At 35.6% G+C, this 9264-nt stretch overlaps 1 pseudogene; it reads left to right on the top strand.

Moving 5' to 3' along the window:
• Window positions 1–565: 565 nt before the first annotated feature.
• Window positions 566–665, top strand: LOC148092959 (U6 spliceosomal RNA; annotated as a pseudogene).
• The last annotated feature ends 8599 nt before the right edge of the window (window positions 666–9264 follow it).

Genomic DNA, 9264 nt, shown 5'->3' with positions numbered 1-9264 from the left:
TTTACTCGCAAGATACCATATTGAAATATTAAGCACTTGGGAAGAATTTAGCCATGATTTAGCTGGGACCCTGTGTTTTCTAATGCTTTCTTGACACATTTAAGATATTTTAAAAAACTCTATTTCTTTAAGCCTTCAAAGTTCTAGCTCTTGACTAAGCTGGGTTATTAGAAAGCAGTTTATATACATTCTTTATATTAGTCTCCATAGAAACACACTCACCAAGTGATGGTTAATGTCACATTTTTGGCTTTTAAAGAGACACAAGAAACTAAAATATTTGGGAAACTTTGTCATATATGACCCAAAATAGCTTTTGTGAATGTCAAGTTGATAAAATTCTTCCAGAAATCATTTCTAGTTGAAAAGGCTTAGCTTTCCTAATGTAACTGACTACTCCAATCAGACAGTTCAAACTCTGAAATGCAGCATGCCTCTCTTACTCATATTTTATGAGAATTCTCAAAGCTAACTTTAATAATCTTACACTACAGAATTTTCAAATACTTATTTTTTCGAATTAATTTTTTAAAATATATATTTAATTAATTTTTTCCCCTGAAAAATGTATGTATATTTTTTAACATGGGGTGTATAGGAAGAGAAGACTAGCATGGCCCCTGTGCAAAGATGACATCCAACATTGTGAAGCATTCATATTTTTATTTTCTAATAAAAATTAAAGTAACTAAGTTATTTTAAGTATAGATATATAAATATATTGAACTGGATGATGCCTAGTTAGGTTTAAATAATGAGAGATAAATAAAATAAAAATAATGTAATTCTACTAAAGCTAAAGCTCAAAAAATGAAGCAATTTCTAATTCTAAAAAAATCTTTCCTTGGTATGCAGTCAAATGTTAATTTTTAACCAATGTGTTTTTGCCTTTCTTTCACTTTGGAACTCAGTTTATAAAAAGCACTTTTTATAGCACCTTTAAAAAAAAGCACTTTCATAATTCACAAAATTATCCAGATCACCTACTTTGCATTGACAAAATCCATAATAGAATTGTTTAATTCTTAGTTTCATTTTGTCTGGGTAGACTTGATGCTGATATTGACATCTGGTATAATTATAGCATTATTTACACTTGGCTTCAAATAAAAGCAAATCCGGACTTATATAAGGAGAGACTCTATCCAAAAAAATTATAGGGAGAACACTTGGAGCTCAGAAACCTGGAAGTTTCTCAAAATCAAACAGAAATAAGCTTTTCCTTTATAGGGAAAGGTAAGCAGAGTTTGGCAGAGACTTACAAGGGAAAGTGGAACCAGAAAGGTTGGGGGGGGGGGCGGTTGTGAGTAAATAGTATAACGGAGCCACCTGACAGGGAATGTGTCTGCTGGGTCAACTGTTTTGGGGTAAGTGCACGAGGGGGGGATATTCTGCATCTTTGTCTTTGCCCAAGGCCAAAGTTCAGGGGCTTGTGGGAAAGAAAGAAGCCTAACTACCATCTTATACCCTTTTTCCTATAGGTATCAAGGTTCCTCAGCCAGATATCCTGGGTACCAGATTAGGTTGCGAAGTCCCCTTCTACACGGTTGGCGTCTTGTTTGGCAAGTCCTGAAACAGCTGACTTCTTTGTTTAGTGGGTGAGATAAAACCCCCCTGCTTCCCCTTCCCATCCTGCCTTAGCCGTTCCAGGGTTGTTTAAGCTGTGTACTCTCCAGTAAGGAAGGGGAGGTAGTAACCACTTGTTCTCAAGTGTCCTTAACTGGGGAAGACTGGGTCTTGCATTTCACAGGCTGGCTGTAAACTGCCCAAACTGTCTGGCCTTGTTTAATTTTATCTCAGTTTCTCTACTCCATTTGCCCAGGAACTGAACTGAATTACTGAGCATCCTGTTGGTGTCAGAGAATTGAAAATGTGTTTGGTGTGGGGGGGAAAAGGCAAAACAAAAACTGTTCAATAGTATAAGGTTGTCTCTATGAAAGTTAGATCATTTAGCCATCTCCCCATTTGCAAGCACATCAGTAATCCTGGCCCATTACAAGAGTCCAATTAGCCATAAGAGGGATTCAATGAAGGACCGTTTAAAATTGCGAAAAGCTATTCTCACCACTGAGTTAAAGAACTTAACAAAAGTTCCACTGGATGGGCCAGTAGTTTTAAATTTGCATTTGAAGGACAGCATATTATTTGCATCTTTCAAGCACTTGGAGACTATTGCCTCTTTAGGCAACTGAGGCTTAACTAAACAATACATTCTCAGTTCCCGCAATCTTTCTTCCTAACTCAGGGGGCCCATTCCATTAATCATTTCTGCTCTTCTCAGAACTCGTTCCAGATCCCTGTGCGTGTTCAATATTAAGGTAAATAAAGCAGAAAGAAACCAATCTGGTGTCATCAGAGTCACAAGCTCCAGGTAATAGACTCATTCTCATCCTTGACTCGGGAGGCCACAGCCAGTCCATCAGTGATGATCAGGAGCTGAGTGGTTTGCAGCTCAGCTCAAGGTAGGCATGGGATGAAAAGGACCATCTCCTGTGGTCTCAGCTCCGGCTCCAGGAAAATCCAAGTCCTCACCCTTCCGTGACACATGAATGGAGCCAGTGTCTCAGAAGACCAGTCCTAACAAAGACAGTCTTGCTGTCAGTACCCCCAGCCTTACCCCAACTTCTCTCTGAATCACTGTTTTTTGGTTTTCTTCATTTATCTAATCTCAAGAACTAGGCTCTAACGCTCCCCTGTAATTCTCTGACTGGACCTCAAGTACTTATATTTATACTTCTATTCTTAAATTTCAAGGCTTATTTTTTTCACAAAACAAAAACACACAAAAAATCATAAACTGTCAGCCTACTAAGCACCATACACTGCTATAACATATATAATTTCAATTAGTATTCATTGCAGAAATACGATACAGATTTTTTCCCCATTTTGTGGAGAAGTTAAACAAACACCGATGATTAACGACTATTAAGTACCAAATGGGCAACAGGATCTAATTTATTGACTCTGTTCTTCTTACCCTACTACCCTGTAGCACCCAGTCCATAGCCCACTTTTCAGTATGTTCTTACCATCCATTTACTTCATGAGTCTGGATCCCCTCAGCCTAATGTTTTCAGGTTCTATCCATATTGTAGTATGTGAGATTAAGTAATTCCTTTTTGACAATAATATTTAATAATTATCTATCAATCATCATTTGCTTATCCATTCATCAGTTTATGATGGACATCTGTTATTAGGCTTTTTGGTTTTAATTAATAATGCTGCCGTGAATGTTTGTACTCATGTTTTTGTGTGTATGTATGAGGACATGCTTTTATTTCTCTTGGGTATTTCTATGTTTATCCTCATGCCAGTACACACTGGTTTCTATGTTTGTCCTCATGCCAGTACAGGCTATCTTGATTACTATAGCTGTGTAGTATGAAATAAAAAATCCTCCACTTTTTTTTTTTCAACATGTTTTCAACTTTTCTGCATTTTGCTATAAATTTTAGGGTCAGCTAGTCAACTTCTGCAAAATAAAAATCTAGTTTGGGTTTTAATTGAGATTGTGTTGAATAAATAGATCACTTTGGAAAGTATGGCCATTAAGTCTTCTGATCCATGAATACTGAATGTCTTTCCATTAATTTATATCTACTTCAATTTATTTTAACAATGAAATGTTAAAAAATTCTTTCCAGGTCGTTCATTGTTAATGTGTAAAAATACAATTGATATTTTTATACTGATCTGGTATCCTGCAAGGATCTTATTGAATTCACTTATTAGTTTTAATATTTTTAATGGATGCTTTAGAAATTTGTATATATAAGATCATGTCATAAATAATCCAACAATATTTTTATTTCCTTCCCAACCTAAATGCCTCTTATACTTGTGCATTGTCTGATTTTACTGTCTAGAAACTCTAGTACAATGTTAAATAAAAGTGTCAAGGGTAATTACCTTTGTCTTGTTCCTAATCTAATGGGAAAAATTCTGTTTTTAACAATAAGAATGATTTAGTTATGAGATTTTATAGATGAACTTATCTACCAAAGTTCCTTATTATTCCAACTATGTTCAGTGTTTTTATTATGAAAATCTGTTGGATTTTGTAAAGTTCCTTTTTCTGCTTCTACTGAGATGACTGTTTTTGTCTTTTAGTCTATTAACATTCTATATTACATAAATTGATTTTTGGATGTTAAACCTACCTTGTACTCTGAGGATAAATCTCACTTGTTCAAGTTGCATAATCTTTCTTAAAAAATATTTTGCTGGATTTAATCCCTATTTTGTTGAGGATTTTTATTTCATAAGGGATATTAGTCTTCTGATATCTTTGTCTAGTTTTGGTTTCAGGATAGATTGGCCTTAAAGAATAAGTTAGGAAGTGTTTCACTCCCCACCCCCTTTTTTTTGGAGGATATTTTGAAGTTAGTATTAATTATTCTATAAATATTTGGTTGAAATCACTAGGAAAGTCACCTGGGCCTGAGCTTCCTTCCCTTTATAGGAAATTTTAAAATGACTAATTCAATCACATTTTCTTGTGATAGTTCTATTGGTATTTTAAATTCTTCTTAAATAGTTTTAATAGTTTCTGTCATTGTAGGACTTTGTTCAGAACTTCTAAGTTATCTAAATTCTTGACATACAGTTGTTCATAATATTCTCTTATGTTCTTTCATTTCTGTAAGGTCTGTAGATATGTGCCCTCTTTCATTATCAATTTTAGTATTTTGAATCTTCTTTCTTTTTTTCTTGGTTAGTACAGACTTTATACAACAGGCTGGAAGGGGAAAAAGCAGTCAGTCATGGGTCAAATGCCATAGTCTCCTTCTATTCTTATTGAGATTCAGTAGTTTTTTTAAGTGAGTATTTTTCCACTTGCTTTATTTCCTTAAAACAATTTCCAGAGATTTTTAAATGATTGGATTTTTAATTTTCTCTTGTTTAAAGGTTATTTTGTAGGGGGGGAGGGTTCACTGGATTACTCACTCTACCATTCCCAAAATGCCACTCCCTTAATCATAATTTACTTCAATGATTCCATATTAAAATTTTTAAACATATTGAAATTTTTTTCTTTTAAATTTTATGTTGCACTTGAAATTTTTACTATCAAAAATGATACTGGCATATTATTAAATTTATTTAAGAATCTGCCAACCAGAAATTAAGTAGAGTATATATAAATCTTTGAACACATTTTACAGTTTAATACTTTTATCAGGGCTCTTTTGAAATTAGTTAATATATCATATCTTTTTTCATTTTGTTGCCTTAGTGAAGCATATAATTATTCAATGCTATTACAGAGAAAAAATGCTGATATATCTTCTGCAATTTTTGCAGAAAGTCAAGAATGCAATAGTAGGTCACATTAAAATAAAAAACAACAACAACAGTGTTTTTAAGCCAGTAATAATCATTAAAATGGGTGGGGGGAAAACAAGCATGTAATGGCTAATTTTATGTAAATACTATATAACGTATTTGTAGAAAATTCCCTATATAGATTAATTATTGATACATTTAACTGGGGCCCAGAAAAATCACGGGACCATTTCATTTGTTTTTGTTTTTGTCATCCTGTCCCCATTCCTCTTTTCATGGGTCTCTAATTTTCTTGTTAAAAGACAGAGTCGTAAGAATAAAAATGAAAAACAGTAATAACATCTGTTCCAACTGCTTCATTTTATAAATATTTAAAAAAGCACAACTATGGTCTGGAGAGAAAAATCAATGTTTTGGGCTTTTAGTACAATATGAAACTTGGATGTCCCCAAAATTTCCCCCATGGATATTCCACACAACGTGCAGTTTCTTCCAAAAAACAGCAGTGACAGGAGCTGAACTCAAGCCATGAGAACCAACGGAGCACTTCCTTCGCTCCTCTGATTTCCCTACCCTGCCGCTGCACCACACGCAGTATCGGGAGGGAAAGCAGCAAGCAGAACGGGACAGACCCATGCTGGACACTGTTTTATTCACATCTGAGAATCCCATATATTTCTGGAAGATTATTTTCCACTAATTTTCTTTAAAGAGAGAGAGGGGGAGGGAGGGAAGGGAAGGAAGGTGAAGCGGGGAATATATATATTTATTTCCCCTAGGACATTTGTGATTCTGAATAAGAATTGCAGGCAAAGGAAGGAGATGTAAGTGTTCATAATTGAAGGGTATCTTTCAATGGTCACAAGGTCAAGTGCCAAACGGAACAGGTAAGGGTCACAGAAGACAAAATACTTTAAATTGGGGGCATGCCAAATTTTTCCTTAGGGTAACAAAAGAAGTGTAACTCTGTGAATAGTTAAAATCTCTTTCCACAATTAGGAAAAAACTGAATACCTCTGATATAGAGAATAGCTTTTCATCAGTGTTTCTAGTTTATATTAAATTATTTAGTTTAATTAAATTATTTGGAATAATATGCATGTCCTGCATAATATAAAATATTTATATAGATAAATAACTTATAAACGGATTGTTTCTGACAATGGAACATATCATTCACTAAAAATCTAATTTCTTTTGGTATTTTTAAAGAAAATATTAAATAATTGTTAAGCAATTTTCAATCAGCTTTCGGGGGCTTTTCTTAATGTAAAATTGTGTGGCTCTTGTTTCCTTTCCTGACACCTCCGTGGGAATCCCCAGTCAATTGTTACAATGATCAGGTCTTAGTTTGGGGGCATATTGAAATACTTTAAATCTAGACAGAGGAGGCAAAGAAAGCTCTCTTAATTAAATAGATAACTTACGTACAGCAAGGCTTGCTTTTGTTTATGGACTTCAGTGAGAATTCTTTGTACGTTATACAAGTCCACACTGTGAAGAACAAAGATGGGCTTTCAAAGGCTTGCCTCCTTTGTGATAGAAAAAAAGAGCATTTTTTTTCCTCTCCAGGTGAATATTTCTAAAAAAGATTAATAGGTAGAGAAAGAATCATCTTCAGAGAAGATCAGAGCAGGAGCTGTGCTGTTTGCGCTTCATGGTGTCGTGTGTCCCCTCAGAGAGTGGGCCATGAATGGGAAAGATACTTGCTTCTTTCAAACTTTCCATTGCTAACATTAATTGACAAACATAGCCACGTCTGACACTGAAATGTGCAGTTTAGGGGGAAACGCATTGTATGCCTCCTGCCTTGGGCGATGATTCCCTAGCTGATTTCATTTTGCTGTAAAGAATGTGTCTTGTGTCTTCCTTTCCCACTGTCATTGCCTTTTGCTCGTCATTAAGTCATTTTTATACCCACACACACATTTTCAAATGCTTCTGGGGGATTTTTTAATACACTACGCCCTTTCCTTTCCTCAATGTGACTTCTCCCAGACTCTACAATTGGATGCAGCCTTCCTTTTAAAGACCACACACTTTGTTTCCTTTGCCTGTGAAGATTTTGTGTTCTATCCTAAGTCATTTCTTATTTCTATGTAATCTATTAAAGACCAAGCTTCTCCTGACAAATTTCTGCAACAATATTCTATTTTCAGCTCTTCTAAAATAATCACCAGCATGAATTATCTCATGTCCTGACACTTGTACCTGTACAAATGTTTGTGAGGATTGGACTTTAAAAAATATATATTCTCTCTATAGAATTTAACCTACTGCCAAGTAGGCTGCTTAGCATTGCCATTGAATTTTACTTTATAAATAATACTCATAAATAATCATGAAGAGCATGTCTATAGACCAAGGACAGGGTTTACAGGGTTTAGGAAGACCTTAGATGAGTAAACAGTGTTGTGAATATATTATAAAATCAGCTTATGCTCGTTTATTATTTGTAAAATAGAATTCTAGGAATTCAAGGAAATGACATATATGGCCCTAAAAATCTTCCAATCAGAGAAATAAAAAATTTGCTGGATATACCTGTTTGTGTAAAACTATTTAGAATTAGAAATAATTTCATTATTAGGAGGCATGTAGCAGACTCATTGTTAAAAGAAAATAGGCTAAATAAATAAATAATTTGATACACAAAATTAAATCACATTTACAAAGGTTATGTGGCCACATTATATTAAGAGTAGGGCACAGGATCTTCAGAGAAAGGTTCTGGGAGTGAAACAACATGTAGCAGTCTCCTTTATCTCTTTTTCCTTAAAAGAATAAAATGATTTTCAAGGGGGCCATCATTGTTTCTCATTTTTGTTGGTGATGGACAATTGTTTCAGTAGAAGGCATTTAAGCTATCAAAATTCTTTTTGAAACAAATCACTATAATAAAACACATAAAATGCTAGGTTGAAGGATCCAGGTGCAGATTTGTAAAATAAGAAGCAGAGGCTGAGAACAAAAGGACTAATCCTCAAGGTCAACGATTTATATGCATCCATTGTCAGTTCACATGACACTCAGATGTGCCAAGAATAAGCATTTAATTCTCTAAAATTTCTCTATGATTTGGACCCTTCTCACAACAAATCTTCTGGGTATAGAAGAAATAATAGGAAAAATAGTTTTAGCAAAATCAATGAAAACTTAGTCTGATCCAATAATTTAAACAAGATCTTGAAGTTGAAGTCAGTGTGCTTGAGACATTTTTTTAAAATATCTCTTTATTGATTTCAGAGAGAGGAAGGGAAAGGGGGAGGGAGAGAGAAACATCAATGATGAGAGAGTCATTGATCAGCTGCCTCCTGCACGCCCCCTGCTGGGGATCGAGCCCGCAACCCGGGCATGTGCCCTGACCGGGAATCGAACCCCAATCGCCTGGATCCTAGGTCGATGCTCAACTGCTGAGCCACGCCCGGCCGGGCCAGAGACAATTCAATCTTAAGTTACCTCCATGTTCCTGTGGCTCCTCTGACAGTTGGCATTAGAGAAAGAGGAAAAGGCTTAGAGGACTTTGAGGTATTAGGAGAGAGACAATCCCCCCACCATACCCCCCAGGCTAGTCCTTGGATGTCTACAGTCAAATGAAAACAAATCTGGACTTCAGTCAGAAGAAACTTATTCAAAAGGAGTGTTGCAATAAGGGGAGGAAGACTATTGTGATGGGCAGACTCTTGCAATGTGGAACATCTCCCAGAAGGTCTACAAGGGCATCAAAAGGCATCAGGAAAGGGCTTTTCCTTTGCAAGGAAGAGTAAACGAAGCTAGAGGGGAAGTGGGGTTAGTGGTGATGTAACAGGACAGTGGATCAGGGAACATTTTCCCCAGAGGTCAGCCACTCTCAGGAGGCTGTGAAGGAGTCGTTCAGCATTTCCAAACAACACCGCTGTGCATATGCTAAACTGATTCTGGACCAAATCTAAGAAGGGGCGGGAGGATTTCCCCGCAGATCTAAGTAATTCA

The sequence above is a fragment of the Miniopterus natalensis genome, chromosome 6 (genome assembly GCF_054644295.1).
Source record: "Miniopterus natalensis isolate mMinNat1 chromosome 6, mMinNat1.hap1, whole genome shotgun sequence".
In the NCBI taxonomy this organism is placed as follows: Eukaryota; Metazoa; Chordata; class Mammalia; order Chiroptera; family Miniopteridae; genus Miniopterus; species Miniopterus natalensis.
This window is presented reverse-complemented; position numbering and strand designations above follow the sequence as displayed.